At 35.4% G+C, this 14,512-nt stretch overlaps 1 long non-coding RNA gene across 1 annotated transcript in view; it reads right to left on the bottom strand.

The window, feature by feature from the left end:
• LOC120612518 (uncharacterized) overlaps positions 1 to 14,512 on the bottom strand; it is a 534,137-nt gene that overhangs the window by 515,530 nt on the left and 4,095 nt on the right. Inside the window, exon 2 of the long non-coding RNA XR_005655466.1 lies at positions 3,390 to 3,496. This is a non-coding gene — a long non-coding RNA (uncharacterized LOC120612518). The remainder of the gene's footprint in view (positions 1 to 3,389; positions 3,497 to 14,512) is intronic.

Below are 14,512 nucleotides of genomic sequence, written 5' to 3' on the forward strand. Positions count from 1 at the left end.
ATGTTAATGTAAACCATAAGTTGTTATGGGTATAGATGGTTTCAGATCTCAACACGCATAGTTACTAGTGTTATTCAAATTCTACTGGAAAAGCCCAGACATCAAGAGCAGCAATTTTTCTGAGGAAAGGACTCACTCTAAGCCACCACAGCAAAGGCTTCCTCTCAGATACCACTTCTCTTTACCTTGTTTCAGTGCTGACTACATTCAGATTGGTCCATTCTTTTCTTAAAGAAATTACTACCTTCTAAAATCACTGTCAATTCTTGGCCTAGGGAATAGGATAATAACTCCTTTCTTTTACAACACTTAACATATCTCTGTGTAAACAACACAGTTTAACACCGAGAATAAACCTCAGATTCTTTGAAAACACTCCATTGTCATTCCCATAATAAAAATCCTGATCATATCTCTATTCTGCTTAAAACTTTTTAGTAAACCTCCTTTGTCATGTGAATGAAGTCTGAACTTCTCAACGTGCTTCTTGAATGGTACTTCTCTCTGCTCCTCTCACTTCACCACATAAACAAGTGCATACATGAATTCTATATGCCAATCACATTAAACTGCTTGCAGTCCTAGACTATATTTGGCCCTCTCTTCCACACTGGAAGGTCTTGTCCATGCAGAGCTGGGTCTGTCTGGAAAGCTCACCAACTTCCCTTCCTTCTCCTGTCCACTGGTTAATTCCTACTCATGTTAAAGATCCACTCAGTTAAGGAATCACTTCCTTCAGGAAGCCCCTTGCACATATGAAGGAAACGTTCCCCTTTTAGTGCTCCATTAATACTTTGTACTTATTTCCATCATCCCACCCTATCCCCAATAGTAAGATACTTATTACATTGTATTGTAATTGTCCATTCATTTGCTTACCTCATCCTCTCCATCAGTAAGCAACTCGAGGACAAGTACTCAGTCTTAGCATATTTTCTGGGAAATAAAAGTCACTTGAGATTTTTTTTTTAATTGGTAGTGAGTAAATGAATAGATAAAATTTTATGATTGTAACCAAAATATCACAAAACTTGACAGGATCTCAGGAAATCATCTAATGGATGCTAAAAAATAAAGAGAAATTCTCAAAGTGTTAGTTTCAGATCAACAATAAACTCTAAAAGAATTAAATTAAAAATTGCACAATCCATATTAATAAAAATTTTAAAGTATAAGAACACGTTCTGTTAGTGAGACTGTGGAGAAGGCAGGCACTTTCATACACGACTGGTACAACCATTTCAGAGGGTAACTTGACAATACCTAATCAAACTACTATGTATAGGTGTTAAAGTTGGATGGTGAAGAAGGCTGATAAGAAAAAACTTTTTTTTTGGTGTTGGAGGAGAGCTCTAAAGATACCCTGAACTGTCAGATATGCTGAACAAGTAGGTCGTAGAGCAAATTAAGCTTGAAACATTGCTGGAGGCAAAAATGACAAAACTAAAGCTGTCCTACTTTGGGCACATCAAGAGAAAGCAGGGTTCTTTGGAAAAGACAATAATGCTGAGAAAAATAGAAGGCAACAGGAAAAGAAGAAGACCAAATATGAGATGGATTGACTCCATAAAAGAAGCCACATGCTTGAGTCTACAGGAGCTAAGGAGGGCTGTTGAAGACAGGATATTTTGGACATCACTCATTCATAGAGTCGTCAGAGTCAGAGCCAGCTCGACTGCATGTAACAACAAAACTACATATGCATTTACCTTTTAACCTAGCTATTCCACTTCTACAAATTTACTCTGAAGATATATTTACAATAGAAAAACACATATGCACAAGGTTATTCATTGCAACATTGTTTATAATTGAAAAATGTTAGAAACAGTCTACAAAAAAGTCCATAAATAGAATGATGATGAATAAACCATGCTACATTCCCAAATGCTCTCTGCCCCTCTATCAGAATATTTGATTATAGATAATAGACCCTTTGTAAGAAAAAAACTTGATTTTGTGTGTTTCTCCTTTACTCTCATACCCTTCCACACTCACAACACTTCTGACACCAGATGTGTAAGTTTTTTCTCACATCGAGCCATTTTCTGTGACACCAGCTCAATGTCCTGCAATTCAATTCAATTCTGATACTAATCAGAGTTAGTGCAGACCCCACATGTTAAGGGCTCAGTCCTATAATACTACCCTGAACTTTAGATGCCAATTATAAGTAGTAGGTCCTCAGGTCATCCACAACTTTGTCCAAGTTGGCTACAAATAGGAGTTCCCACAACCTTCCCCGCTCCTACAATTCATTTGATAGAACAGCTCAAAGAACTCAGAGAAACACTCACTTATGTCTACCAGTTTATCATATAATAAAGGATATGATAAAGCATACAGATGAAGGGATACATAGGGGAATATCTGGAGTTGCAATGCACCACCTTCCAGGTAGTGATGTGTTAGCTAATGGAGAAGCTGCCTGAACCCTGCCTGTGCTATGGAAATTTTTATGAGGCTTTATCACATTGGCATGATGGAATATAAATTCTGTTTCCAGCCCCAGTCCTGTCTCCAGAGAATGGAGAGTGGGATTGAAAGTTTCAATCTTCTAATCATATCTTCGTCTTTCTGGTGACCAGCCCCTATCCAGAAGCCCACCTAAAGTCACTTCATTAGAATAAAAGACATTCCTGTCACCCAGGAAATTCCACAGGATTTAGGAGCTCAGTGTCAGACACTCCTATCACTTAAGAAATTATGAAGGTCTTAGAAAACTGGGGTTAAAGATAAATGTTATAACAAAAGATTCTCCTAGCACCCCTATTTATAACTATTTTAGCTCTGTAATATGAGGGAGGGAAAGGGACAAAGACCAATTTATACATATTCTTTATTTCACAGACCTGCTGGAATAACTTCCATCATCTCGTGAACTTCCTATAACTGACGTGACCCATGGAAAAAGCTAAAGTTGAAACCTACAGACACTCCTTGCCTTAGAAAGGGTGGACATAGTAAGTATAAACTATTGGATGTCTGAGATTTTAACTGTTCCTGACTCAATAGTGTACAATAACAATTTGAGTTAAAAAAAAAAAAATCAAACTATGCATTTGAAAGACCATCTCAACTATCCAATGAGTGATCTGTGGATAGAAATCATGTTAAGATATCTAAACATAATTTTCGTTTACTTTTTCTATTGGTTCAATGAAACAGGACTATGATGTGATAATAAACAACCTCCAGAATATAGTAACTTAATATGACCAGTTTAATCCTCTCCTTGATAAATATTAAAGAACAATCACAGAGAATTCAATCCTGTCACTAAGTCACTAAGAAACTCAAGCAGTGGAACCTCTATCTTAATACATAGCTTCATGATCATCACAGCAAGGGACCATCATAGACTGAACACAGGCTCTTACCACTCTCACCTCTTGATGTTGATACGCTTTCACTTCTGCTCATATTTCATTAGCCAAAACCTGTAATACAGTCCATCTAAATTCAGAAGGGGTGAGAATTCAATCCTTCCATATGCCTAAAAGCAGAACGAAATACTTGTGAATATATTATGACATATTTTGCATTTGAGCACCTGACAAATCACATTTCTTGGTAGGAAGTAGAAAGACACTCAGGCTTCCTCCACAGTTTCTTCTCACTTAAGGCTGGCCCACACATTTCTACTCATCTCAGTACCTCAAACACTTCTGAGCTAGTGTCTTATGATGTAGAATACACTAAGGCGTTCTGGGATAGGTACTAGCAACCTTTCAGAATCAAGGGAAGATGATTTGGTAAGCAAGAGAAATAGTGAGGCCTTGCTTTTTACAAATATCTTCTACCCTATAGTCCATCAGTTTTGCATCTTTAGATTAAAATGACCTTAAAAGCATTTTTTATTTTAAAAAAGCAGTGTATGCTCAGAAACTTCAGAAAGGGCAGGAAAACATCAGGACAATTAAAAGTACTCTTATTCACTAGCCAGAGACATCCATTTCTTATCATAGAAAATTTAAAAACATATGCAAAAGTATCTAGGCATTCGATAATGATGCAATAGGAATTTGTATGCACAACTTTTGTGCCAATCTCTAAATATTTATCAAATTAGATTAATAAAAATATAATAACTAAATCAAAAAGTATAGACATTTTTAAAGTATGTAATCCATATTGCTCACTTATAAAATCTATGAGATCAGGAACTTTATCTTATTCGCCTCTGGGTCAGCAGAGTCAGAAAAGTGACTGGCACATAGTAGACATTCACTAAGAAAGTGTCAAATGAATGAATGAATATATTGCCCAAGGGCTTTCCAAAATAAACTGCACTTTCAAATATAATTATTCCCACAGAAAGTTAAATCTATCACCTGTCGCCATCTTGGTCTAATTTATTATTTAGCTAATTTATTTCTTCCTGATACTCACTAAAGGAATAGGTATATTTAATGAGAGCCATTTCCTGAGAAGTAGTAGATGGGGGAAGGAAACAAATTTACTTTTCCCTCTAATTCACCCCCAAATTTCCCTTGACTTTAGGATTCAACAATTCATTTGATAATCTTGCAATAAGAAAAAGAAATACACTTAATCCTCTGAAAATACTTTTATTTTCCTAAAATCTAGGTAGGAAATAGATGCTTTTAGGTGAACACTGGTAATATAAGCAACTGGTGTGTGTCTGTGTGTGTGTGAACCCACTAATGGCCACAATAGCATCAAATACATTTTGTCCCAGATTAAAAATTGTTCATATTCCTCAAATTAATCCACATCCACGATTTATTATGGCTTCCCATTTCTACACAGTACCATGATCCCAGAACAGCCTTTGACAAATCCTTTAGCTTGCCTGACTCACTTTTCTCTAACGATACAAAGTACACATGTAACACTGTAGTTTGATGTACAGCTTCTATATCTCAGTTCCTAAATTAAGACTTTTCACAGAGCTTTTAACAATACAGTCCTACGCTCCTAGAATTACAGGCAAAGTTAAAAATCATTCCTCCTTTGCTTTTCAACAAATTTCAGTTCTCTCCTCTAACTGCATGCATGTAAATACTATTAATGCTAATTGAGGCAATGTCCTTGCATACAGAGTGAAATATATCTCTAAATCACACTTTAATCTTTAGCTACATAACTCTGGCACCTGTTCAAATGATACATGTGCTCAAATACACACTGTATGTCTGTTATTTCCTGTCTGGATATTAAAATGTATTCATGTATTTTTAGTAGCTATTACAACATTTTGGCCAACAAATTTTCTTATTGTTATACATGTGTTGAGTTTTAACTGGGTGCTAAATTCAACCGTAAACATTCTTGTTTATTATAATGCAAGTAGAATGTAAATTCGATTCCTGACCAGGCTATATTTGTTTTCAAAAATGGAAATTTTCTGTTGTTTTCCACCTGGTTAAACATATGTAGTAAAGAGAAAACATAATGCAAACAAAATAAATATACGTAACCTGGTTGCTTGTTTCTGTACTGAATTATGGTTATCTTTACATAATAAAAAACATTTTAACGTGTGCTTTTAAAAAAACCCAGTTAAATTACATTTGGTTTACTTATACTAAAAATATTTTATTAACCAAAATAACATTTTAGAGTAAAGTGGTTAGTTAAGTAATTTTGCATCATTTTTACATAATCCTAATCGATGTTCTCTAAAACCATGTAAATCTAGCATTACCCATTTCTCCTGGAGATCCTAACCATCTCCATCTTCACATTTTTCCTTTCCTTTTCCACATTCCCACATTAGTCCCTCGAAAGGTGAAAAAAGGAAGATAATCCTGAAATATGTAAAATATAGCAAAGCCAAAATTCACATACATTGAGGTGAGTAAAATTAGTATTAATAATTTTTCTCTATAATTGATCTTTTTATTCTAAAGCCCCATTCCTGTAGATGAGAGAAATTTGCCTACTAAATATAATTCAGTTTATTTGTATTTTAAGCTATGAATATTCAGTATATACAAAGCTCAAAGTCCCTGTCAGGACTATTTTTCACCTTCCTTTCTCCTTTCGCCTTCCTTCCCTTTCACCCTCTGGAGAGAGTAGAGGCAGAGTGAAGCTTTCATATCCTCACTTACAAAAAGTGCCCCTATAGCACAGCAGGTTTTGTCAGTTCTTTTGGATGCCTCCCAAAAAGTCCCTGGCCTCAACCACAGTTTCCGGTCATAAAATCCACTTTCTGAGGGAACTTCAGATTATATGGAACTCACACAGGATATCAGATCCTTCATCTAGCCCCATTCTTCAGCCTCTAGTCTCTTACATAGTGATATACTGACTGTAGCTTCATTCCGATTTCAGGACTTCTCTAAAAGATATGCAGTTAATTTCCTAAGCTACATCTTGAGAAGCCAGGACTAAGCGTGCCTTCACTAGGAAACTGGGTGTTTTTATCACCTTTAACTTCTGCCTACAATACCCTTACCAACTTTAAACCTGAAGGTAGGGTGCCAGGACCTATATCTCTGACCTTTTGCTCCCTTTCTCTCTCTCCTCTTCCCAATGGAAGAATTTTTTTACTTTCTCTTCCTATCTCACATAACTGTCACTAAAATGTTAATTTCTTCTTCTCTATTCCATGGCATTTGCCATTCTCTTCCCTTATTCCTTGCTAACAGAATCCTGAGTATGGGTCAGAATATTATTTGGATTAAGCCAACCCTGGTAATTCCATTACTCTGGCTACTTTAGGGAAAACACGTGAAGAAATTATGGTCATTGAGATGTTAGGAGAAACATGCAGGGGGCTTCTGGCAAAGTTTCTTAAAGAGAAAGATTTATATGGATGCCCTCTTCTCCCATGCAGTCTTCGGATATTGTTAACGAGGACATGATTCCTGAAACTGCTGCAGTCAGTTATCTTGCACCTATGAGGAAAGTAGCCAGCATGCTAAGAATAGCAGCACAGAATAAAGATTAAAAAAACCCTGTTTCTTAATAATGTCATTGAGCCATAGATCTATCCACCCTACCTAGACCGAATCTTTATGTGAGAAAAATATTTCCTTATGGTTAAACACTTTTGGTTGTCTTTCTATTACTTTCAACCAAAAGCACACTAACCGATCATTCGTCCCTGGGGTAAAATTGTCAGAGGGGCCACAGAAAGAAAAAACAGAGGCCAAAGGAAAACACACGGATCTCCAGAGAATTCTTAATCATTCAGATGAAAAAAAGACAAGAGATAACTGATTTATCAGACTCCATTTTTTTTGTTTGTGCTTTTGTCAGTTATAAATATACATAGTTTAAGAAATCAATGAACTCTACAAAGTTTTCATTTAAAAAAAAAAGCAGTCTCTCTTCCCTACCATCATATCTAGCTTCCCAGAGGCAACCACTCTCAGCTGTTTAAATTGACTTTTTTGGTATTCATTTTCAAAGCTTTCAATAAGATGATACTATATTAGTTTGATAGGGCTGCCCTAACAAAATACCACAGACTGGGAGGCTTAAATAACATAAATTATTTTCCCACTGCTGTAGAGGCTAGAAGTTCAAGACAAAGTGTCTCAAGTTTGGTTTCTCCTGAGGCATCTTTCCTTGTCTTGAAGACATCACCTTCTCTGTATACCATCTGTAAGAAGGACATACTATGTCCTGGCATGGTCTTTTATTTGTGTTCTTGCATCCTTTGTGTCTCTGTATGTCCTAATCTCTTCTTATAAGGATACCAGTCAGATTAGATTGGGGCCCACCCTATAGCCCTCATTTTAACTTAATTACCTCTTTAAAGGCCCTATCTGCAAACACAGTCACATTCTAAGGTACTGGGGGCTAGGACTTGAACATATGAATTTGATGGAAGACACAATTCAGTCTATAACAGATAATATAAATAGAAAATATTTATATAGCAGTTACTATATAGCAGTGTGGTGGTGTTCTAACCGCACATAAATATTTTCATCACAGCCTCTAGAGCTGTGTGATGTGTATTATTATTACTCCCATTTTTTTACTGATGTACAAGAAGTCAAATAACTTGCCCAAGGTCATACTGCTGGAAAGTAACAGATTCAAATGTAGGCAGTCTGAACCCAAAGTTCATGTTCTTAATACTAAAGTATGCTCCATTCTTATATTGCTACTTCTCTCTATGGAAGATGAGCATTTAGTTCTCTTTCTAAGCCCAGCGAACACACACACACACACATGCACACACACACATCCATCTTCCCAATTTTATTTCACAAATTTTAGTTAGATCAACATTCAACACTTACCTTTTCTGACCATGTATGTTTTTTACAACCAAGCAATAAAGAACATTATTATTTTTTCTTTCTTACATAAATTTTCATTTCCCTGGAGTTAAGAAGTCTTTTTACTTTTGCTTAGTTTTTTGTGTAGTTATCACCAATTTACCCCCAAACTTTGAAAATTGTTAAATCTCTTCTCAATTTTTATTCACATTAGGTGTTCTAGTGATTTCATCTTCTTGAATAATTTCTGCCAGAGCCTTCGGATCTGCTCCAATCTGTACTGGTCATTCTCTAAGCCTACAGCAGAGTCAACATCTCAGTATTGCCCTTAACCCATATCACAGAGCTTTTGCTTTGCTTTTTTGTTAGATTCTTTTTTCATGGACACCACACCTCTAAGTTTTTCATTATACTCCCTCCTTTTAGGGGATTATATTTTCCAGGAGCTCCAGAAGAGACAAATGGGGAGGCAACTTTTTTGAGATATTATAAGTCTGCAAATGTCTTTATTCTAGCTCACAAATAATAGTTTAGCTGGGTATAGAGTATTAGCTTGGAAGTCATTTTTCTTCACTATTTCAAACCTATTGATCTCTAGTCTTCAAGATTCCAGTGTGTTGTTAAGAAGTCATACTGATTCCCAATACTTTGTATGTGACATCTATTTTCTCTGAAAGCTTACAGAATCTTCTTTTCCCAGCTCCGCCCCCAGCCCTCAGTATTCTGAAATTTTGCTATATTCATAATTGGGCCACTCAACCTGGGAACTCATATCCTTAAGTACTGAGAAATATTAAACTATTAAACTATTTTACTGATGATTGCTTTCCCGTTATTCTCTCCCATGACACTTTTTCTCTGTTCTCTTTCTGAAATTTCTTTTATTCGGATGTCAGACATTTAGACTTTCAAAGCACCTTTTCTTTTTGTTCTACTTTCTGAGATCTCCGCAAATTTATCCTCCAGCTTATGTATTGAGTTTTTTATTTCTGCCATCATATATACTTTTTTTAATTTCTAGAGGCTCTTTTATGATCTTTCAATGTTTCTTCTAGGATGTCTTGCTTTTGTATCATGAATGTAATATTTAACTTAGGTTATTAATCTTTTTCTTCCCACTTTTTTCATATTGTTATGGATTCTGTTGTAGGTAGGGTTTCCTGAGACTAAGACTTAGGGTCAAGTGGTTAATTGGGTAGTAGCTTCAGGAATAATACCTTTAAGGGAGTGAGGGAGGCAGCACTGGGCTGTCTGGGAAGCTGAACCGTAAAGTAGTTGCAACAGCCGATCCCAAAGGGAGCTCTGGAGCTGGGATGGCCCTTTAGAATTGTTCCCCATTTTTGTTCCCAATTAAGGCAAGGGAACTACACCATCTTTGTGCCCCCAACTCACATCCCACATCTCGACCAGACTGGATGTTGACCTCTATAAAGGGAATGTAATCCTGGGCAAAGTGACACCTTTCAGCCATTCAGCTGTAGTCCTCAGTAGTCAATATTAACAGCAGCTGGAAGAATGTCTCAGCCCTTGAAAGGCAAATCTGAGCAGTGCAACAGAGCAACCACTACCTTCTTTATCTTCCATGTTAAAAAGCCTTCCTCTGATACTTAGTGATCTTTGTTTTTCATATTTAAGAGTGACGTACTAAAAAGTTGTTTGAAAGTTCTAAGTTCATACCAACACTTGTCAACCATAAGCTTTACTGTAAGGTGTTCTGGCTGGTCATGTCATTGGGTTCCCCAGATGTCTTTTCTCTTAACTGGTGAGATTTTATAATGAAGCACCTTCTGCCTAAACTGGATTGTCAACATTCTTGGCACCAAGTGGGAAAAAAGAGATGAAGGAGGGGGTCTTGGTATTATATAAATATGTAATTACTTTGCTTTCAGCAAGTTACTATCTCCTCTCCACTTATTCTTGGTACATCTCAATGCAGAGATTTTTGTGGTATGTGTGTGTGTGTGTGTGTGTGTTTTCCCTCCTCCTCCTCCAGAGACTAAACCTGAAGACTAGAAAAGGGAATTTGCCTGGCTGTGCATTTGGGGATTTAACTGCTTCTTATAGAAGCTTTCAACCAATCTTCCTATTTTTAGCCCCACCTTTAATCTTATTTCCAGAGCTACCTGGAGAAGCCAATTCCTGAACCTTTTGGATATTCTATAGTATAAAAGCATCTCAGCTTTTCCACTGTCAGCAAACAATTTAGCTTTCTAGGTCTGCTGAGTCAGTACCATTCATTCATCTGCTTTCCAGCTTCCAAAAATTTGCTTTCTTCCTCTCGCATTCTCTCTGTCCTGTGGGTGTATGCCTTTAAAAAAAATATTCCTTTAACTTCATTTTAAGAAGCAAAAGTATATGCAGCTTCTTAATCTTTGACTTAGATATTCTCTTTCTTTTTCTCACATATACATTTTTAAAATATGTAGAATAGTCTCATGATTCTAAGGAAAATAACTGTTTCTTCTACCCATCTCTTAGCTACCCAGTTGCCTCTTTTGCTTACAATCTAAAGCAGGTAATCATTTTTATTAGAGTTTTGTGTATCTTTCAAGAGTTTCTTTATATACGTAAAAATAAATATGAATATGTATTATTCTTCCTTTTTACATGAAACATAGCTTAAGACAGTTCTGCACATATAGTTGTCATTTAATATCACTTAAAACTCTTTGCCTATCAGTATAGAGCAGTATCATTTTTTTAACAGCTATATAGTATTCCATTTAATCAACCTCCTACCAAAGGACTTTTCCATTTTTTACTATAATAAACCCATGTTGACAGATATTATCAATTGTCTTCTATGGTGGTTGTACCAATTATTACTCCCAATGGTAGGATGTCTGCTTTATTTATTTCCTAGCATTTGACAGAGTGTATAACAAAAATAACCAAATAGGTGAAAAGTACTTCAATGTACTTTAACTTAGCATTTCCATTAGTACAAATAAAACTTTTCATATGTCTAAGACACACTGTCATTTCATTTTGTTTGAATTACATTCCATTCTTCATAATGCAGAGTTAAAACTTTTCTTTTGGGAGAAAAGTAATGTGTGTGTGTGTGTGTGTGTGTGTGTGTGTAAGCAGAAATTCAAAGGCATCATCACAACATTTTTGAGCCAAGTGTATTACTAAGCTAGCTAAAAAAAAAAATCTCTTGCTACACCTAAAATATCATGTGTTGGTATTTATTAAAGACAATAGAAGAACATGTCTGGTCAAAAGGCACATTAACTTAAATTATGAGTTCACTAGTCTATTTTGAGAAAATACGCTTGGAACAATGGTTAGTCCATATCTGGGGTATGTTACAATCAACTGTGGTATGTGGAGAAAATATTGGGTTTAGAATCAGAAGGCAGAGTACATTAGTCAAGTAATATAATCATTTTCAGCCTCAATTTCTTGATCTGTAAGTAATATCTGAGGCAAGTAACATTTGCCACACATAATTTGTCAGCACTGTTCACCACTGAGAATCTTTAACGTGAATTACTTCCGATCAAAATAAAATCAGGAAGTTAGTGATACAAGTCAGATAAAAACACCTAGAATATAGAAATAGAATTATTAAACCATAAAACAAAATTAAGATATATTAAGATATGAGTAGGAATAGGCTAGAACCTGATGCCAAGAAAGTACGTATAATCTGAAAGCACAAAACAGAATGTCTTCAGAACTAGACATGAAGCAAAAAGACAGATTTACCAATTGTGTGATTACACAACTTACCCATTTTATAATTATAAATATTATAGTATGAATAAAAATATTTCATAAAAACTGTAAGCCTTTAAATTACAAAGTCCAGTGGAGTAGGGATTAAAATATTTTGAACTGGCAAAATTTTGAAATGTGTGTTTTGCAAAAGATTTTTTTCTGCTCTGTAGATCATCCTATAAATATTTTAAATAAAAATTATTCTCAAATACTGAATTTCTGTTTTCATCTATCATTCTGCTATAAAGGTTAACAAATCAAGAGAACCTCGTATCTTATTTCTCTATTTTTATATTTTAATTTTTGTAATGTAAAAATAAAATTATAACATGTGAAAATCATTATGTGGAATACAAAGGCATTTTTCAAATGTGTATATACTTTAAAAAGTAAAAGCTAATATATACCTCATGTGAAATGTATGTTCTTCCTCAGATTCATTTTTTTAGTTGCAACAATAGGTCCCCCTGGTGGAGGCTGAAAATATATTTGTACTATTTTCCTCGTTCTAAATCACTACTCTAATTTTGAACTGTTAGATCAAGTATATTCTTCCTTGAAGAAATGCATAGGGAAAGGTTTAAGAGAATTATCTGAATAAGGAAGGTTAGAAGCTCTGTGGATTGGCTGTCATCTGCTCTACATGTAAATTTGTTCTGCATTCATAATTATAAGAATCAAAACCTCTCCCCCCTACAAAGAACATCCTCAAAACATAGAGATTTACTTAATAGATTAAAAAATTGAACATGTATCATAGGCTTTGAAAAATGAGATTCATAGATTACAAGAATCTAGCTAATGATTCTTCTTATTGGTCTATACCCTAATGAGCACAAGACAAATGGGTCCTTAGACATGAAAGCACAATCACTGTTCATTGAAAACTCATAAGAATATTACCAAATTGAAGTACCAAGAAATAGGCTTTCATTTTAGATTACATGGGATGATCCCTTAACAAGTGATATATAATAGAAGAAATGAGTGTGTCGACTTCTTCCATGCATGAATGAAACAGAAGATCTTGAAATGAAACTAGAACCAGGTGTTCCCATTCAATTCCATCAGTGGATGCCTACCCACAATCACCTTAACAAGTATGGAACTCAATCATATTTCATTCTGTGCCCTTTTGAAAACTGAGGTCAAGCAGTGTCAGTTCCAGGGGGAAACCTGACATTTAGATAATACTGTCTGTCTTTACGTGTTCCCCGCAACTTAGGGGTCCTGGAGATCCCAGAATATACTAGATCAGATTGTGTAAGGCTATAAGTCACTTGAAAGCACAGTCACTAACTATTCAGCAGTCCTTTTCCATCGGTGTCTCCCTCAGTTCCCTATAACTCCTGCCAGCTTCTTCCACACTAACCCTAAATCTCCAGCTTTCTTGAGGCCTAGGAACCCCTGAGTTGCTATTGATATGATTAGTGTGTTCCTTAATAATTAACTTTTCAGAATCCTGAACCATGTTTTAAGATACTGGGCCATATATTATAGCAATCCTAATTTCCTTTAATTTCGTGTTTCTAGATTTTTAGAAAGTAGTATATAGGATATATCATTGGCAAATAATGAGTATGTGAATTAATTTGTACTTCAGAAACATCTATATTGACACTGTTAAGTCAATATTCTAAATCAAACTTTTACCTCTCACCCTCACTCATCTTTTACCTCAGCCTAGATTCATGAAACAAGTTTCTTGATTATGTAGCAACAGGTTTAGTCTGTAGACTAACAACACTAATGCACAGCAGGAGTCTAGTACTTTCTCTCCCCTATAGTGCTGGGAGTTGGGGTGAGGGTGCTAGAGAATGAGGGCTGCTGCAGGTTCTTACCCCAACCTCAACCAGAGATGCTTCTCAGTTGATAGAGCAATTCTCTAATCCCAGGAAGACAAGAAGAAAGGGAGAGCAAAAGTGGTTAAAAGGCAGCAATTTGTGATGGGGAGAGAAGCCTTGTCCCAGGTCTTAGCTTTGTCTTAGCCACAGTTCAAATTAACCCCAAATAACTGAAGTTGACTCTGATTTGTCTCTTCCTCGCATCTGGTTTGTGATCTATTGTTTTTAATTTAGTAATCTTACTGTGTTTGTGCTGGAGAAATTTGCTATCAATTCTTCTTTTGAAAAAGGTGAGATATAAATTATAAATAACATAGAAACTAAGAACTCTAAAAAAGATCAGCCTTTTCTCTTTCCAATGAATTAACACTTTGGAAGTGAAGACTCTGATAACTGCTAGGAATCAAGATTAGTTTTAATTTCTTTGAAAAAATTTTTGAGCATAATAACTTATGTAAAAATATAAATTGTTAATGACCAAATGGATGTAGTTAACAGTATTATTTTGACCAAATATAACAGTGTATGATATATAAATTCTCTGCTTCGAGATACCTCAAGTTCTCTAAGAATATATTTCCTCCAAATGGACTAAACACTTGGATTGCTTACCTCCTTATAAATACTCTAAAGAAGAAACTAATGTAAGTTTCAAATTTACCCCCAAACAATATCATAGCTACCCAGGTCTGGGTACACACTCAAGAGTCGCTTGAGGCCTTGAAAATCCCAGAATTT

Source organism: Pteropus medius, unplaced genomic scaffold (genome assembly GCF_902729225.1).
Source record: "Pteropus medius unplaced genomic scaffold, Ma_sr-lr_union100, whole genome shotgun sequence".
Lineage (NCBI taxonomy): Eukaryota > Metazoa > Chordata > Mammalia > Chiroptera > Pteropodidae > Pteropus > Pteropus medius.